Source organism: Coffea eugenioides, chromosome 5 (assembly GCF_003713205.1).
Source record: "Coffea eugenioides isolate CCC68of chromosome 5, Ceug_1.0, whole genome shotgun sequence".
Classification (NCBI taxonomy): Eukaryota; Viridiplantae; Streptophyta; class Magnoliopsida; order Gentianales; family Rubiaceae; genus Coffea; species Coffea eugenioides.
In genome coordinates, this window is record NC_040039.1 from 23736347 (window position 1) to 23757030 (window position 20684).

At 36.7% G+C, this 20684-nt stretch overlaps 1 non-coding gene across 1 annotated transcript; it reads right to left on the minus strand.

The window, feature by feature from the left end:
- Nucleotides 1-11577: 11577 nt before the first annotated feature.
- On the minus strand, nucleotides 11578-11684 carry LOC113772614. Its single transcript, XR_003468585.1, has one exon. It is a non-coding gene; the product is annotated as a small nucleolar RNA R71 (small nucleolar RNA).
- Nucleotides 11685-20684: the final 9000 nt, after the last annotated feature.

The window sequence follows — 20684 nt, forward strand, 5'->3', positions numbered from 1 at the left end:
TGCTAGAAGAAACTAACAGCCCGTTTGGTTGGGGGGTGTTGCACCCCTCAATGAGAATGAGAGAGAATTGATTATCATTGATGCTGTTTGGTACACCTTTTTCATTACCCACTTTTGGGTCTTGCATTACCCAAAATCCATTACGAGTGATTTGGGCACTTTCTCACATATTACCGATCAAAATAAAAAGAAAACAAAAAAAAAGAACAAAAAACGAAAGGAAAAGGATGACTGCAGCACCAAATCTGCAATTTGGCCGTTGGAGCTCCACCTCTCCCATCTTCCCACCACCCCCTTCATCCCAGTCTCTCCCTCCTCCGTTCTTTCTCCCTCTCTCTCAAATCTGCAATTTCTCCCTTCTAGCTCCACCTCTCCCATCTTCCCACCACTCCCCTTCATCCCAATCTCTTTCCCCCTTTTTGCCCCGTCTCTCTCTCTCTCTCCGATGCAATTTCTCCCCCTTTTCTCGCTCATAAGAAGTTATGGTGTGATGAGACTTTTTGTTTTTATTTTTAGTAACAATTTTTAAGTTAAAATTTGGTGCATTGCTGTGTGCGATATTAGAGATCGTCGGATGTGACTGGTGAAGGCACTGGTCGTAGTGATAGTGTTACTGGCGGTGGTGGCAGCATCAATTTTCTGAGCAAAATATTGCCCATCAATTTCCTGAAGATTTTTCGTGAGAATGATCCTTCAAAATCCAGCACTAGTTGTTACAAAGGAGGAGAAAAGATTGTTCAGATTTCCTTTCCTGGTTTGTATCTTGCGACCGCTGATAAGCTTGTTATTTTATTAAGCCAATACTTCCAGGAATTTGGACAAAGAAGATTAGAGATTTTATCAAGATCCCACTGAAATTAAAGGTTGAAAAAGGAAACCTTGCATCAAGAAAGAATACTACCAAGTTCCATGGATCAAATCGGTGCTTTAGTCGGGAGCAAGGCAAGATATCATCAGAAAGGAAGCAAAAACCGAAAATAAATGGTGGCAGTGGTTAGTGGCCGGGACACCATTGCTGGACTCTGGAGATGAAGAGAAAGGAGGAAAAGGATACAAATTTTCTTCATTTTTAATTCAAAAAGTCATTCCCTTTACAATGGCTACCAAACACATGATTTCATCAAAAGGAATTTCACAAATCCATTATCATTGATGAGTTCTACAGCCCCACAAGCTGCTATAGACATATCTTGTCAAGTTTCAACCATAATCAATCTGCAGCACAATCCATAGACAGATTGTATCCTTCAGGTCGGATCTCTTGCTCTATTTTTGTTCACAAAATTGAAAACATTCTGCCTCAAAACCATTCGTCCAATCCAACTGAAGTCTTGGCAATCCCTGCATGGATTCTACTTTTCTCTGCTTCAACTTTTGGCAATCCTGTGATATAACCCGTTCTTCATAGTTACAATCCACAGTCGGATTGCATCTCCTTTTTTGCTCAACTTACAATACTCACGGTCTTGAACCCATTCGTATAATCCGTTCCTCTCCCTATCCAATTCATGGACGGATTGTATCCGTTCAAGCAATCCATGGCCGGATTTCTAAGCCTTCAAATACAACTCTTCGCTAATTTTTCCTTTGTCGCACAACTCCGTCCAATTATACTTTTGACTTCTCAAGAGCTTCAAATCTCCTTCGAACTATCCACTAATCTTCCATTTAGCTTCAAAATGAGGCTCGATCTACAAACCCCTGCAAAAACATAAAGCGATTACGAGTAAAATGAAGTAATTACAAGTTTTCCATTCTAATCACTCCATTCTCAATTACAAGGCAACATGAGCAATTGTAACCATATGCCATCACGAATTGACTCAAAAGAAAGATGAAATAAACCCAAAATAATCACAAAATAGACACTTATTAGAACCGATCAAGGAATAGCTATTTCTTATTTTAGCATTTGAACCACCCGTAGAGAGTCCGACTCAATATGTAATTGCATCAAACCTTTAGACAAACACAACTTGACGCCAAACACTAGAGCTTTTACCTCGGCTGCCAGGTTTGATACCAAACCAAAGAAAAAAGAAATCAATCATAATCATCTTGAAGCGTCCCACCAACTCCTCCATTACCCGGATTTCCTTTACTATAGCCATCAGAATTTAGCTCTACCACCAAACGACCTGGGGGGTTTCCACCAAACTTGCATCACTCGTAGATGTCTGGATAATCCAGAAATAGAACAAATAAAGCTTGGCCAAGTTCAAAAAAAGCTTGGCCAAGTTGTAGCATCAACAACCAACCACTTGAGATGAACAAAGAAAATATCCCAAGCATCTTGAAAAGTAAACCTGCAAACTACCTGGACCGAGCTCAGCACACCATGGAAGAAGAAAGATTTCACGCCTTCCATAAATTCCAGAAGACAAACAAAGGACCCCGGAAGACAAATGCTAGTTGAGCATTTTTAGTGGTGGGCAACTTTAATTAACCAGTGCCTAATGCTACTTTTAGTACCAACCACACCATCCTTAGCCCCAAACAAAATTCCAGACACATTGAGCTAATTCACCACGACAAAATACATGGTTCACTGATTCCAGTTGAGGAGCAACATGACGGGCTATGAACACCAAATTTAACTAGAGAATCAGCCAGCGCTTGATGACTAAAAAGTAAATGCAGCATAAAAAAGGAGAATTTAATTGGTACCGTATTATGCCAAATCTGGGCAAAGAGCCAGGATGGATTGTACCCTTGACGAACAACTTGAAAGCTGAAGCAGGCTGAAATTTCTAGTGCTTGATAGCAACCACACCATTCTATTTGATCAAGTTGAAGATGGGGCAGCAACACGTAAAATCTCACTGATGACATGCTATGGAAACTACTACTACTACAACATTTCAAAATTTCAATTTCCATGTCTAACAAAATCACTAACCTGATGATCTGCAAATACTTTTGGTATAATGCACCAATGTTTTAAAAGGCATTCGCGGGGCAAGTCTCAGGGCGGGGCATTCCAATATTGCCCTTTGACAATTGCATAAGGTGAAAGTGTTCTAAGGTGTGCGCCCAGGGTTAAGGTGCGTCTCTGAAGTGAGGCGTTAAAAGTGTATACTGTGAGGATTCGAAAGTTATTTTATATTTTCTTTTATTTTTAATAAGTTAATTTAAATTTGTTTTTCTCTTAATTTACTTGCCTTAATTTTTTGGTTGCTTTAATGGTTGAATCACGATTTTTATCCTTTTCCTTTATATATTATTTGGCGCATGTTAAGTTTCGTAGTGCATTATGCTAGTGTGACTAACTAGTGAGGTATGTGCAATAAATTTGGTGGATAAGAAGGGGTGTTGTGCAAGAAGGATTATGGGACAAGAAGTGTTAAGAGTTAATTGGAGGAACAAGATAGATTGGTGGTTAGAGATAAAGAGAGACAAAGAGATAGGCTTGAACCATATGCCGCCATGTGTCGATCATCTATGCACTCTTGGACTAAGACTAAGTTAATATTTATCCTTCATTTTCTCACCAAAAAGCCCTTTATTCCTTCTTCCGTGTGGCTGAGAGAGAGAGAGAGAGAGAAATAGAGAAAGAGAAAAAAACTCAAGTTCTAGCTTGATTCTTGCTTGATTAGTGAGAAACTCAACGAGAAATCCTAACCCACTCCATAGATCTTAGAGGCAAGTGCGAAAGGAGCTCTTGGTGAAGTCTTGGAGGAAGAAAACTCTTGACTTGCATTCCATCCTAGGGATTTGATGTACTTTGCTAGGAAATTTCCCTTTCTTCGCTTATCTTGAAGTTTATCCGATATATGAAACAAAAGAAGCTAAAGGAAGCATGCTTATGGAAGATTTCAAGGTTTTGTTAAGTTTTATTGAAATTTACAGTTTTGATGCAAGATATATATAGCTCAGTTTAAAGATTTATATATGTGAAATTTTGCTAGATTTCCTTACCTAGAACATGTATCGTACATCCTATGATATGTTATCTTGATTGTTGGTAGTTTTGCCATGAAACTAGTGTTGAAATTGGAGGGTTGACTTGCGGAATTTGGGGGACAAGTTGCTGGAATTTTTCCCTTGTCGTTCAATTGAGAGAGTGTGAGAGTTGAGGGGTAAGTTTAGGATGATTTGGACCTACTTTGCTCGAAGTTACTTGAGAATATCTTGATTTTAACATATAGGTTGGATTTTAGTCAAAACCAAGTGATTTAAAAGGAGGGAAGTATTGGTTGCCCCAAACATGTTTTATAGTTGGATGTGTCTAGCTTTAAACTCTTGATTTGTGTCACTTTTCTTCAAAAAGTCGCACCTATACTTACCATATGTTACCCCATCTTGTGCTTGCGGTCTTGAGTTACATGAGTTACATTTTCGTGGTTTTCTTTTGATTTTCACAAGTAAAAGTTATGAGTTTTGAAAACCTATGTTGGAAGTTTGATAGCGTCTTGCTATACGACATCTGATCGCAGATTTCAAGAGTGGCCAGGAGGCAGAGCCTGAACTTGACATTGCTAGACCTTAATTGGTTGGTGAGTGTTTCAAATTGCATGGTAGAACTTGCCTCTTGATTGAAATGCTCCCTTGTTGTGATTGGATAATACTTGACTTGTTCGGTTACGAGTGTGTATTTTATCGCACTTGCCCTAATTTGATTAAAGTACTGTGCACTGTTTGCGAGTGAATTGATATTCATGTGCATGATTTGAAAGTAAGTGCCTAGGATCCTAAACTCCATCGGCTAGTTAGTCGAATCGAGCCAGCAAGCGTTTGGTCGAGGAGATTGACGAACAATGGGTACTGTTTACTATTTATTCACTGGATTCGGTCCACTAGATTTGGTATACTTGAATATTACCTCTACTGTAATCTTTGGACTTCGGACCTGGTATGGGGTTGATCGGTGGACGGAGATTGGAGATAAGTGGTGATCTACTGGATTTGTTACTATATTCCCATGATTGACGGAGTGTAAACGGATCCTGGACAAGTTGCTACCGAACTAGCTCACAAGAGCAAACTATATCCTTATGCGTGAAAGTGTTAATTGCCTAATTGACTTGTTTACTTGAAATGTTATTGTCTACTCTTTTGAACTTTTACTTTCTTCGCTTTGAGATTGATATATATATATAACTGCCAACTTGCTACTTTGTTTGCATGTTGTCTTGGAACCTCAATGGGTGATAGCTCACCGCATTAGTTTGTTTTCCTTACAGGGGCGAGTACGTGGGTGAGTGAGTCGGAGAAGGCTGGAGTGTCTGTCCAGGTCCTTTGTTAATTATCCTAGCAAACTTTTACCTTTATCGATTTCGACTTGAGCATAAATCTTTTGTTACACTTTGAGCCTGTATGGGTATTCGATGTAAATGAATGTATATAGATTTAAATTTGAATGTTGCTACTGCTCTTGTTTTATTGGTTATGATTCTTATTTTCTAGGGTTTGTGAGTTAGTTCTGGCGAGAGTTGGACAAGCGATCTGCCAAACCTGGGGTACGCCCTAAGAGCAAAGTAGGGTCGTCACAGGTGGTATCAGATCTTAGGCTTGAATTGGCCTAGGTGGATTGAGTATCTTGTGGTTGTGACAGTTTAAATGTGAGTGTTCAAGTGTGAAACCCTAAAGTGTTAGGTGACTAACTTTGCTGCATTTGCCTAAGGTTCTCATTCTCTTGATGCTTGCTTGTAATGTAGGAAATAGAAGGAAACAGTGGGAACGAGAGTCCCGAGTTGTCTCGTCGAGTGCTTAGTTACTAGGAACATCCAGGAGGGCCTATTCACCATGGGGTAGAGTGAGACACTATGACTGTTGGAGGATTTACTCGTATCCTGATCGAGTGGTCCTAGCAATAGTAGACGAGAGGCGACGGTTGGCCAATGCCAATAATATGGCCTAAACTAAGATCCAAGCCAATAATATGGCCCAAACTGAGATCCAACGCCTGAGGGAAATGTTAAGAATGAAAGGTGCTAGAATTTGAGAGTTTGAGGTCTCTATTCTCGAGGAACATGGATGGACTAATGCTTTTCGAAATCAAGTGCAGGAGGTTAATGTTTGTCTCGTTCGAATGGTGAGAGAAGTGAGAGACTGACGGAGAACATTTTAGCTAAGTGTGGGTGCTCGTTGACGAGGTGGTACGAGTGAACTTAGCCGAGGAAAGTCAAGGGAATGCAATCTTTAATGAATCTGACATTGAACCTGAGGAAGGGCAAGCTGCGCCTGAGGGAGAAGTGGAATCAGCTGATTCGGTGATGAACTAAGCTAGAGACTTAAGACATTGGGGCTGTAGGATGTGAGTTAGGGTAGCTGGGTCGACACGTCACAATTCTTGTTTTGTTTTTGTTATTAACATGTTAAGGTTGACGTGTACAGCACTTGACTTTGCTATGTATACTTGACTTTGTTAAGGTTGATATGTATAGTACTTTTGTGCACTTGTTTCAGTAGTTATACTATGAACTTGTTGTAGTATACATACTAAGTGTGTTTCGTGGTCTTTTGCTTCATGGTTTGGAAATTTCTTCCTGCTTACATATATATAGCTCTATGTATTCTTGCTTATGTATATCTATGCTTATTTAAAAAGGTATGGATGGTATACGAAGTCATGGGCATAGGCCTAAGCAACAACAGGAACCAAGGGATGAAAGAGAAGTTGCGGCCAAGTAAAATCGTGAACCGAGTGTTGAAGTAGGGGACCAAGTAGCGACGGCCATACAATGAATGACTGATATTTTAGTGCATTTAGTAGAACAACAAGGTCAAGTGCCTGTTAACTAGCTTAGGGACCTTGAGATAGGAGAAGATAAAGTCCTAGAGCGCTTCCAAAAGTTTTCTCCACCTAAGTTTTTTGGAGGACCTAATTCGGATGTAGCTGAGAATTGGTTGAAGAAGATGATTAACATTTTTGCAACCCTAAATTATACAGAGGAGAAATAAGTGACGTTTGCTGCTTTTCAATTTGAAGGATCGGGTCGAGCATGGTGGAACGTTATCAAGGCAAAGTGGGAGAGAGAGCAGATGCCATAGACTTGGATTAACTTTGCAAGGGAGTTCAATGAGAAATATCTCCCAACCCTGGTACAAGAGAAAAAAGAGGATGATTTTATCAGACTGCGTCAGGGAACCCTAAGTGTGTCCAACTATGAAACTTAATTCACTAAATTATCCAAATTTGCTCTTGAACTAGTGGTTATGGAGCAAAAGAGAGAGACGATTTCTGCAGGGGTTGAATGTGGAAATCCAGGAAATTTCGGCAGCGGCTCAAATCAATACGTTTACGGAAACTCTTGAGAAAGTCCAAAGGATTGAGAATGCGAGAGCACAGGTAAAGGCTTTGCATACAAGGAAAAGAAGTGCGCCTAGTAATAGTCTCGAACAAGGGCAAGGTGATTGAAGTATATCGCCTCCCAAGGTAGGAAGAGGGGCCGGTGGCGTGAGACTTCTGAGGACATCTAGAGGAATTTCTCTGATAGGAGCCCAAGGTGGAAGACGACAACAGAAAGGTGCCTTACCAAGAGGAGGCCAAGCATCCACTTCTCATTTATTTTGTGGATTTTGCGGAAAATCGAATCATTCCGAGGATAATTGTTGGTTAAAGGCACGGAAGTACTTACAATGTGGAAGTGCCAAGCACCAGATTGCTACCTGTCTACTCACACCTCGACAGGGGAGTGAGACCCAACTTTCAGATAGGTCAAACCCTAAACAAACAATTATAAGAGGGAACAAGCCAAGAGTGCCCGCCAGAGTATATGCGCTACACCAACAATAAGTGCTTGACTCGTCTATAGTGGTAGAAGGTACGATCCCTATTTTTCATCGCTCAGCCAAGATTTTGATAGATCCTAGTGCAACCCATTCCTTTGTAAACCCTACTTTTATGTGTGGAATTGATGTGAAAGCCAAGAGACTACCATACGATTTAGAAGTGAGAACACCCACAGGTGACCAATGTTTACTTGCTAATGCAGTCTATAGAAACTTGAGGTTTGGGTTGGCTTGCAGAAATTGGTAGTAGGCCTTATAAATCTAACCATGAAGGGGTATGACGTCATTATAGGAATGGATTGGTTAGATGGATATCATGCTCGATTAGATTGCAGAACGAAAGTGGTTGAGTTTTGCATACCAGGTGAAGCAACCTTAAAGTTAGATGTGAGGGGTACCTTAGCCTCATCTGCCCTTATTTCGAAAATTCGGGATAAAAAATTGTTGGGTAAGGGAGCACAGGGGTATCTAGCCTATCTAGTCAACACCCCAGGAGATAAGGTGCAATTGGAGGATGTGCCGGTGATAAACGAGTATCCAGATGTTTCCTTAATGAACTAGTGTCATTGTCTTCTGAAAGAGAGATAGAAATTAAAATTGATTTGGTACTTAGAACCACCCCTATCTCTAAGACTCCTTATCGGATGGCACCTGTTGAACTTAAGAAATTGAAATTACAATTGCAAGATTTATTAGAGTGAGGGTTTATACAGGAGAGTAAATCTTTTTAGGGAGCTCCAGTGCTTTGAGTTTAAGGTTGTGTATCGATTATCGGGGTTTAAATGCGGTGACCGTTAAGAATAAATATCCTTTGCCCCACATTGATAAATTGTTTGACCAATTGCAAGGGGCCATGGTGTTCTCTAAATTGAATCTTGGACAAGGATATTATTAATTAAGAATTAAGAAGGAGGATGTGCCAAAAACTGCTTTTAACACTCGATATGAATATTATGCATTTGCAGTAATGCCTTTTGGATTAACCAATACCCTAGCAGCATTCATGGTTTGGACTAGTTCCTAGTGGTATTCATTGATGATATTTTAGTTTACTCAAAGACTAGGGAGGAACATTAGTAACATTTGAGGATGATATAGGTTTAAGTTTGAAAGTTGTTACTGCTCTTGTTTTAGTGGTTGTGATTCTTGTTTTCTTGGGTTTGTGAGTGAGTACTGACGAAAGTTGGGTAGGTGATTCACCAAACCCTGGGGTACACCCTAGGGGTAAGGTGCAGTTGTCACATATGCTCCAAAATTGTCTTAAAAAAAGAAAAGAAAAGATTTAATTTCATCAATTAAGTTTTTAACTTTTTAATATTGAACTTTATTACTAATTTACTATCTATTATATTGAGACATTGAGTAAATTTGACATGAATTTATTTAAAATATAATTTATGGTTAGGCAAGAAAGGTAAAGGAAAAGAGATTGTTACCTGTAGACTGGATCCTGTGATGTGATAGATATTTCGGAACCACCATCAACTATTGGAAGAAAATTACATAGTGTATATACACCAGATGAAGATGATAACATGGATGATATTAACTTTGATGAATAGTATCATTTTATTTGTCAATTTGTTTCTAATTATTTGTGCTATTCCCTGTTATGTATTATAAGCAATATGGCTGCTAATTTGGTATTTTATTTTTGATACTAGTTAAGTGTGTTTATTAAAAAAATTAACCTTTGAAATTTGTGTCCACTTGAATTTATGTGTTCGTAATTTAAATGTTTCATAATATGGTTGATAAGTGTTTATTATATATGGTTATTAATAGCATTATTTGTTTATTTTTGGTGTAAAATAAGATCTTTCACAGTGTAAATTGCTCTCTAAGTATCTTAATTTTGTGAGTTTCATTTAAGCGGGTTAATGTGCAATTTTGGTTATAATTGTAGGAGTTGAGTCATGATATAAGTGTTCGATCGAGACAAGGTTGCTTAAACTCTATTAGCACATGATTCAACGATAAATTGGAAAGAGAATAGGACATCACTTGCAAGTATTATCAGTGAAAGGCATAAACAACAACATGAATATCTTGCATGTGATCTTAGAGATGAACTGGAGTAGAAAAGAAGCAAGAAAATGCATTAGAAGTGAAAAATGCACCCTCTAAATACACGGGCTCAGGTCGCGTATTGTGCCTTGTTTCTCTGCAAATTGTTTTGTAACTTGCTCTATTTTTACACTTCTTTTCAACTCAATTCCAGTATAGAATTTCGGCTGCACATGCTCAAGAATCGTTAGGGAAGAGAAAAGGAAGGTTTATGTCATTTCATTTGTCACTTTTTGACTCTCTTAACACTATATATGTAAGAATCATTAAAGAGAGTAGAAGAGAGAGTTATTATCAAATTTTAGTTGAAGAGTTTAGTTTTAGTCTTTTCTTATTCTCTCTAGCTAGGAACTTGTAAGAAACTCTTGGAGAATTCATTGTATAACTCATTTTGTTGAAGTAATAAAAGATTTAGGAGTTTGTTCATCACCTTGGCTAAGCTTTCTCTATCTTTTCATTTATGCATGTTTATCACTTGTTGTTGCTTGATCACCAATAACAAGTTAATAATTTTGTTATTTAATAAAAATTGGTAATAATGATGGAACAGCATTAATGGAACTTAAGGAGCAGACTCATGAGAATAGAGGTGCACTTGAGTAGATTATCTTTGCATTTCATGAAGACTTAGAGAGTAGATCTAGCTATTCACCATGAAAATAAGGAAAACTAGACTATTCTAAATCACTACATCATGAGAATGAGTGTTGGTAAATATGAAAATGAATCCCTAATTAAACATAAGTAGTAACGAAGAAATAAATCTATTCACTTGTATCTTTTGTGCCGTAAGTGGATTTTACATCCCTACACTCAAATATTTAGTGATATTTCTCCATTGTTATCTTGCAAGTTATATAGTTAAGTTAGTTAATTGGTAAGTTTTGTGATTTCTATTGCTTAATTTGATAGTAAGTCTAAATAATAGAGTAAGTAAGGTTTTAGTACTTGTATTAGTTGCTTCATGTGGGATCGACCCGATATATGTCTTAAACTATTATTTGATCTGTGTACTTGCAGTCAAATGGATATATTTTGAAATTAAACTTATACTTATATCAAGAACCCGTCAAGTTTTTGGCGCTGTTGCCAGGAAGCGGCAATATTAGGACCAAACAAACTTTATTAATTTAGACATTTTCTTAAAATTTTAGTTAAAAATTTTGTGTGTAATTTGTATAAATTTTCTATTGCTTTTTAGTGTAAAAGTACTAATTTTGTTATTTCCTTCTTGTTTGTAGTGTATGCACTGGGCTTTACATGTAGTTGCTCCTTTTGATTCGAAAATTGAAAGGACATTACAAAAATAAAGAAGGCGTACACCATAAAAGGAAGAAGAACAACAAGAACATATAGAGGGAATATCTATTGAGTTGCCTTTTGAAGAAGAAATGACAGATAATGAAACAAATAGATGAGCTTTTAGAGATTTTGCTCTACCAGGGACAAAGGGTCACAAACGAGCATAGCAAGGCCTATGGTAAATGCTAATAATTTTGAGATTAAACCATCACTTATTCAGATCGTTTAACAATCTCAATTTGAAAATAATGTCATAAAGAATCGAAATGCACGTTTGACCACATTTTTGGAGATATGTGATACAATTAAAATAAATAGAGTGGGTGAAGATGCTATAAGGTTGAGGTTATTTCCATTTCTTTGTGAGATAAAGTCAAGGTTTGGTTGCATTCTCATGCACCAAATACTTTCACTACTTGGAATGATTTATCTAGAAAATTCTTAAATAAATACTTTTCATCGGGTAAAACAGCTAAATTTAGAATGGACATTACTAGTTTTGGCCAACAAGAGGGGGAATCATTGTATGAAGTATGGAAAAAATTTAAAGATTTGCTATGAAAATGTCCATACCATGAACTGTCCGATTGGCTTATTGTCTAAATTTTCTATAATGGTTTAACTTTCTCGATTAAGACTACAATTGATGCAGTTGCAGGTGGAGTTTTAATGAGTAAATCACCCCAAGAATCTCAAAACTTGATCAAAAAATGGTGGCAAACAATTATCAATAGACCTACAAGAGACGTAACTCTAAACGGCAAGCATATATGATTGAAATGGACACTCTTAATATATTGAATGGCAAAATGAATAATGTGGTTAAATTGTTAAGTAAGCAAATCAGTGTTGGTTATAGTTCTACATCTAATGTAAGTGTTGCTTGTTGTAATATATGTGGAGGAGATCATAATACTAATATTTGTGTTGAACGTGGGCAGGTACAGTTTGTTAATAATTATAATCAGATTCCTCAAAACAACCCCTATTCCAACACATATAACTCGAGATGGAAAACTCATCTAAAATTTGGATGGAAGGGTCAAGGAATACAACAAAGACCAAATAATCCACTGAAATTTCAATCAAAACAATCAAATGTGGAGAACAAACCGGCTTGGGAGATAGCAATCGAAAGACTAGCCAATGTGTCCAATGATAAAATTGATAAGTTAGATAGTGCCACCAACAAAAGATTCTAAAGAATTGAGGGAAGATTGGACCAACTAACCACCATGTATAGAAACATAGAGGTTCAAATTGGTCAAATTGTCAACTCTATTAACAATAGGAACCATGGAGAGTTACCTAGTAAGACCGAAGTTAACTCTAGAGAGAATGTCAATGTTATCACTCTTAGAAGTAGTAAAACTGTAGAGGGATCTAATTTTGACAATTCAAGTGGTGAACAAGGCAAGGAAGTAGTAAATGAAGGAGAGAAGGAGAGCCAAAAGGATCATGTTATTATTGATGTTGATTTACCTCCTTCTAATGTGATTACTAATGCTATTCCCTTCCCTCATAAGTTGAAGAAAGATGATAAGGATGGGGAGTTTGAGAAGTTTCTCAAATTTTTCATACAGTCGCATATTAACATTCCCTTTATTGATGCTATTATGCAGTTTCCATCTTATGCGGTTTTCTTGAAGGAAATCATGTCGAAGAAGAGGAAGATTGCGGATAGAGATGATGGCATTAATGGAGGAGTATAGTGCATGAATTAAGAACAAACTCCCTCCTAAATTAAAAGATTCAGGAAGTTTTTCTATCCCTTGCACTATTGGTCATTTGCACTTCTCTAATACTTTATGTGATTTAGGTGCAAGTGTATCACTTATTCCCCTATCGGTTGCCCGGAGGTTAGGACTTCAAGATCTCAAAGTTACTAACATTACTTTGCAACTGGCAGATAGGTCAATCATACATCCAAGATATTGAGGAAGACCTTTTCTAGGAAGATGTGAAAATGTCTATTATTCTAGGAAGACCTTTTCTAACCACTGCATGTACTTTAATTGATGTAGAAAATGGTAGGCTTATATTTTGAATAAATGGAGAGGAATTGGAATTCAATTTAGCTGATAAGGATAGGGACAAAGAACCAATTGATCTTGTTTCTAAATTACCATGTGATGAAAAGGTAAACCAAGAAGTGCATGAAGAAATTAAATCTATAAGTTTTCTTGGTAAAATTTTTATGGTGTAGGAACTAGGGAGGCAAGGACAAAGAACGAAGTTGGTTCAATTAGCTCACTATTCCATGAGGAAATAGGTGAAAAGTTGAGCCAACTAGAAAAAGACAAGCAAATTCTATTGAAGAGTAAAATCGAGCATTCATATGACATGTCTAATACTCCTTCTAAGCATTTGAGGAAGTTGAACTATGGAGATCAAAACAAGGCTCATCACATGGTGGATTCACTTGGAAGTTTTGATCCTTGGGGAGAAAATGGCTCCCCAACATTCATCCAAGGAATGATTATTTTGAGTTGAGCCAACGACTATAAACAAAAGCGCTAATTGGGAGGCAACCCAATATTTTGGTTATTTATGTCAATAAAGTGTGATTTTATGTTTAAAATATGTATTTAAGTTATTTTGTTGCTTTTCACTTGTAGAAATTGAAAACGGAAGCAAGGGTGACCATTTGAAGTGATAACGGCGAACTTTGATCAAGAAACTTCACTCCTCAATTTGAGTAAAAGTTGTTCTTGATTCGTTAAAGAGGTTAAAATATATTTTTTGATCATTTTATATGTGCCCACATTGATTATTTTGATAAAAGAACGATCTAGAATGCATTTTGAGCAATTCGAGTGACATGTGTAATTTTTGAAAAGTTAAAATTGTTGCAAAAAAAAGTGTAGGAGAAAACACAGGCACAAAAAAATGTGGGCTCAGGCTACATTTCACTAGGGTGTGTTTTTCATTTTGTAAAATTAAGGCAGAAAATGCAGGCTAAAAAATGCGACCTCAGGTCACGTTTTCTTGGAGCCTGCGTATTGCCTTCTGCAATTTTAAGGCAAACAATGCAACCTTAAAAGGAAGGTCAGAGCTGCATTTTCAGGTCACGTTTTTGAACAAGAGTTTTGAAGAAAACGCGGGTTCCATTTTTCCTTCTTCATCACTTCTTCCCACCTCATGTTTTCTTCACACCTAAACATACCTTCACAAATCAACAATTTTACTCCATTTCTTTGCTAGAAATCATCAACCCAACACTTTTTGATCCTCCTAGAGCCTTTTTAACCGATTGAAATCCAAGAAAAATAGCTCAAAAATTCGATTTCAAGAGATTGAGGGCTAGAGTTCTTCATTTCTAATTCTATCAATTAGAGGTCAATTCGGGTGATTTTCATAGGGCTTTTTGCACTTTTAGCATCACTAAACATTCTTCTACATGATTGAGGTAAGTTTTTTTTTTTTTATCAAATCTTTGTATTTTAGAAGGTGAAATTTTTTTTGAATTTTCTAACATCTTCTAAATTCAAAATTTTGATGATTGTTGTGGATGTTTATGGCCTCTAATATGTTTGTTGAGATTATTTAAGTATGATTACATGTTTTAATATAACAATTTGATATTCATATGATTGTTAAAATTTTAACTTTGCTATATTGGGATAAAATTGAAAATTAGATTTAAATTTTAATGAGCCATTTTCTTTGATGTTATTGGCTAAGATTTGATTGGTTGATATTGGTTTAGCACGTACATTGTTTATCAGGAGTAATTTTGATTAATTTTATGATTTTTAGGGAAAATTTTGCATAATCATGTTTATGATTAATTATTGTTTATTGTGACAATTTGTAATTGCTATAAACATGATTATGGCTAAAGTAACTAAATTGATCATATTTGTTGCTCATTTTAATTAGTTGGTGATTTTGGCAAATTTTTGGCAATTTTAATGTCATGTCTTTAATGTCATATTATTCGATATTTTTGAGTATTTAATTAATTCTTTATGACATAAAGATGTGTAATTGTGGTTTTTTGAGTCAATTTTAATCCCTTGACATGCATGATAATTCTGTAAAATGCCTATGGTTATTATAAGTGAAAGGATTTTTCTTTATATATTTTATAAGAATTATTTCTTAGGAAATATGTGATATGTGCAAATCACTATCCTAGTATCAGAGGATAATTGTAATTGATTTCTTAGATACTATGGCAAGAGGAAAAAGACCTGTCATTCACGAGCCTTCTACTTCTAGCACTGAGGATAGTGAAGGAAGTGAAGAAATGGAAATTAGGGAAGAAGTTAAGGAGAGTGAGAAAGAAAGGTCTCCTTCATTCCAACCTATGGTTCGGCATCAATGGGGGAGCACGTCTCGACGCTCTGAAGCTACACTCTATGATAGTGCTAGATTCACAACTCTAAAAAATCAAGAGTGGCATGAAGAGCATGCTAATTTGGAGTTCATCTTCGAGAAGCATATCAACCCAGAGATTGAGACGGTCTATTGTATCACGGAGGCATTTAACCAACTTGGATGGCCGCCAATTCTCACTTTGCCTACTCATTACTATCCGAAGTTGATGCGCGAGTTTTATGCTAACATTGTCAACGAGGTTAGTCACAGTGGAGAGTTGGTGGACTCTTGGGTACGAGATACTTAAATCTACCTAACTCAGTGATCTTTTGTATCATGTATTGGGGTGCAGTGACATTGTGTGAGGACCCAAATTTTATTTGTTTATTATTTTATTTTACTGGCTTATTTAATTAATTATTTATTTATTTGCTCCAATTAATTTATTGCATTCATTTTAATTGCATTTACATGGTACATTGCCTCATTTTATAATTTTAAAACATTTGCTTGTAAAGTTAATTTTTGTGTCGCTTGATTAGTGAAAATTAGTGAATACACATTTTTCGAGGCGATATTTGGTCCGAGAGTGCAGTGGTTTTGAAGAATTAATGGTAATCAATGGTAGACTAAGACAAGCTAATTGAGAGATTAGAGGTGAGTGGGTTGAATTAACCTCAACTAGGAGCACTAATGGGCTACTATTCAATAGTTGACTTTTTGCACCAAAGGTAGCTTTATGTCACTTCTTCCTTTTCAACAAATCACATCACACAAAAATCTCACAAACCCTCTCTTCTTCCCTTCTTTTGGCCGGCCACTCCCTTCTCCCATTTAGCCAAAATTTCAGCTTCATCTCCTTCATTTTGCTCCCAAAAACTTACTCCAACCTAGCCCATTCTCTTGGATCATCCTCAAGCTTAGTAGGAGACTTGAAGGAGGAGAGATTCTTGGTGGTTTAGAGTTTGATTCCTTGTGGTTTTGCTTACTACTCTTGGAGGAAAGGTAACTTTCAAAGCTCTCATTTTTCTTCCTTCTTATGGTTAGTTTTAGTTAGTTTTAACTAGTTAAGCTTGGGTTGTTGATGGTTTCCATGAATCTTGACTTTAGGTAGATGTCTCGAGGAAGATTCTTAGGTAGTGGCCTTGAGAATTTCTTGTTTGTTTGATTGTTGTTTTAGTGATTTATAGTTTGGTTTTGGTATGATGGCAAGAAAATTTGAAGAGAAAGTGGTGCAAGAACTGTCCGATTGTTGCTGGTTCATTTCCCCTATTTTAATTTCAAATTTTGTGGGTATATTGATGCCAAAATGTGTGAGGACCCGAATTTTTCTCATTTTATTTTATTTTATTTTACTGGCTTAATTAATTATTTACTCACTCGTTTTCTTTGAATAATTTATTTCAATCATTTTAAACTTATTTACATGGAATAAAGTCTTAATTATATTTTTAACACGTCTCGTTAGTAACATTAATTTTTTCTAGGGCTCGTTCAGTGAAAAATAAGGAGTACACATTTTTCGAGGCTATGTTCGATCCGAGAGTACATTAGTCTTGGAGAATTAAGAATGATCAATAGTAGATTAAGAAAAGTTAATTGAGAGATTAGATGTGAGTAAGTTAAAATTAAGCTTATACGGTGCGCGCGTCGAAAGTTTTTCGAAAGACGCGTTGGTACAAATTAATTGGAAATTCGAGGAATTAATACTAGATTCATGTGAGGAATCATGTTTTTATTTCTAAAATAGTTATTTTCATGATTATATACCCTAGTATTAGTTAGTTATATCATCGTTACAAGAATTTTTTGAAATTGCGCTTTATCGGGCACGAGTCGGAAGTTCGCGTTTTCACGCGCGCGACTAATTGATGGACTTTAGAAACTTAATCTAGACTACTAAGAGTGAATAATAATAGTGTTTAAGAAAGTATATTAGTGGTTTGGTGCACAAGTGAAACAAACCTGAGAGCAAACGGACATGAAACGCGCGCGAATGGAGAGTTGACTTTTGTGCACCTTAAAGCTACCTACCAAGCTTCCTCATGAAGCTTCATTATCAGATTTCACTCTCTCTTTTCTCTCTCATTGTGGCCGAAACTTGGAGCCAAAGAAGGAGCAAAAACCTTCATCCCATTTCACTCCAAAATCTTGCACCTTTTCACCTCAAATTCATACCACAACCTCAAAACAACTTGGAGATCATCTTGGACTAGGAGAGGAGCACCATTTCCACGGTTTTCTTGGAGCTTCTAGTGGCCGAAAATTCTGAGTTCATCAACCAAGGAGGTAGTGAATCATCCAACCCTTGAATCTTAGTTATAGTGAGTTTAATTTCACTTGGAAGCTTGTAACTTCATGTGGGTAACTTTGGTTGGTTGAAAATCATGTGAGTGGGCTCAATGAAATCCCACAATCAACTTGTTGGGCTGATGTGATGATTTTGGATGTTGTTTATGTTGATTAAGTGTTAAATGAGTGGTTATAAGTTGAAAAAGTGGAAAAAAAAACAAAGTAGGTTGAAAACCAAGAAGGGCCGAATCTGCCCCGTTCTTGTTGGACCCTTGGTGCGATTTTTTTGTGACCAAATTGTCTTGATTTTGATGTACATATGTTGTATAGGTTGTGTGAAAAGTTTTCGCCAAAAATCACTTGATTTGGTTGGGTAAATGTTTGGATTTCAAAAATTCTTCATAGCTGGAAAATGTGTCCAGAGTTACTCTGGCAGCGAATTTTAAATGATCATAACTCTTTCCTTCGATGTCGCAATCGAGTTCCGTTTGTGGCATTAGAAAATAGATACTTCCATTTTTCTAACGGTATAAAATGCATCTCCTGATTCGACCTGAGTGAACCGTACCAACTCTTCAAAAGTTACCTATCCAGTTTCACGACTGTGCTAGAGAGACAGTGAGGTGCTGGAACTTGTTGCTTGAATTTGAGCTAACTATGGACAGAATTTCAGAATGATTTCTTCCAAGAAATTGTAGCCTTATTAATGTAGTTTCCAACGCCACCAACCACATCCAATTCCAAGTTGAATTGAGTGAGTTGTGGTCGAATTACGAAACCATCTTAGTGATGGAAAACCCTCATTTTGGCTAGTCAAATAGCTTAGCTCAAATTGGGACTTGATATTTTGAATCTTTTGATGCCAATCACCTACCAAATGTGTATTGGGTGTTTCTTATACCTTTCCTTTATAAATGGACCAGATTTGAAATGATTTCACCGGCCAAAAGTTAGAAAAAGGAAAATGGAAGTACAAGGCAGATTTGCCTTGGAAATTTTTTGAATTTTAGTGGCTTTGTTAACTGACCTTCCGTACGAATTTTTGCATGAAATTTGACAGAGGAATACCCCTCATATGGTAGTGAAACACTACCAAATTTGGTACCATTCCAAGTCCATTTCGATGCCCAACCAAAGTCTCAAAATTCATGTTTCAAATCTGGAAAATCCTTGTTCAGTGAGAAAATTTCAGCAACTTTGAGCTGTTATATCTTGGCGTTCAAAACTCTGATTCTTGTTCCATTTGTTGTGTTTTAAACTTCGATTGTAACTCTAATTGAGTTCTAAATTTCAGAGGCTAGTTCGTATTCTGTAAATTTTGCCGAATTTCCAAAGTTTGCCAAAAAACCAACCCCAAATCTGTCTTGGGAGTTCAAATTAGTAGCCTTAAACCAAAATTTGAGTATCTTCCATTTAGAATCATGGAAAAGCATCTTCTAGAAACTTTTAGTACTTTGGAAGTAGTTTCCAACGGTACCAAGTTTTCCAATTTTATACCTACGGAGAGTGAGGTATGATTTTTCAAAGATTGCACCTCAAATCTAGAATTTCTGAACTTAAAGGGAATTAAGTTTTTGGAAACTCTCCATTTCCCTTCGATATTGCTTGACCGTTTTACACGTGATTTCAAAGATGAAAATTAGTTTTTCCTTGTATTATTAAACCTCACTTTTGAGTCTCGATTTACGAATAATTAAGGCTCATTTTCATAATATTTTCTTAGGATGTACAAGTGTACAATCTACCTTCATAACCAGGGATTTTTAAGGGATTGTGTGTGATAGTTAATTATTATTTACTCAAGCACTCAAGGAGACCTTCAAGTGGACCTCACAACTGACGCTTAAACACTTGAATTGTGCACCACACTCTCTTATTTTGCCTAGGTGAGTGTCAAGTGCATGAATATTTAGAAATTATGTGAATTGCTCATTATGAAATGGATGGTTTATAACTGCTGAGTCGAGTGTGTACCTTATCGAACGTATTCTAATTTAAATGAATTGTAATTGAATTGCCTAAATTGAATTGAATTATATGCTATGGCTGCATATGTCGTTGGAGTGAATCTCCTCGACTCATAATTGAACTGTATGACTGCCGATTGGAGTGCGCTCATCGGACTATAAAGGTATTTGTCGATTGGACTGAATGTCATTAACCCTTATAATTATAATCGTATAATCGGCTCTCTGAGTGATAGCATGTACCACACCGATTCGGGTGGGAAGTACCTCTCATGTCGGCTCAAAACCCTAAATACATGATTGGTTCTCTGAGCGATAGCATGTACCACACTGATTCGGGTGGGAGGTACCTCTCATATCGTCTCAGAACCATAAACCTTTCTAAGTCGATTGGAGCGATGTCTCATCGACTATTAGGCGATAGTATGTACCACATCGATTCGGATGAGAGGTACCTCTCATGTCGACTCAGAATCATAAACAAAGTATAAGTCGATTAGAGCGATGTCTCATCGACCACTGAGCGATAGTATGTACCACACCGATCCAAGTGGGAGGTACCTTTCATATCACCTCAGAACTATCAACACATAGTCGATTCCCTGAGCGATAGCATGTACCACACCAATTCGAGTGGGAGATACCTCTCATGTCGACTCAGAACCATAAATGGAGGTATTGAATTGAACTTGGGCAAAGCAATTGGAAATTAGCTCCTGAGAGCTCCTGCATCATACTCAAGTGTATTTTATTATAAATTGTGAATTACTTGAATGTTATAGCTTTCATTATTGTGTAGGTGCTATTGTTATTTGAACTACGTGTTTTGCATATTTTCTTGGCCTCACGAGCATTCGCTCACACCGTTAGATTTATTTTCCTTAACAAGAGCTGAAATGGAAGGAATTATGGAGAGGTCGACTTGATGGCCCTTTTGATTAGAATTTTGAATGTATTTGTTTAGATAACTTTTGGAAGCTGTATATTTTGGGAATGTAA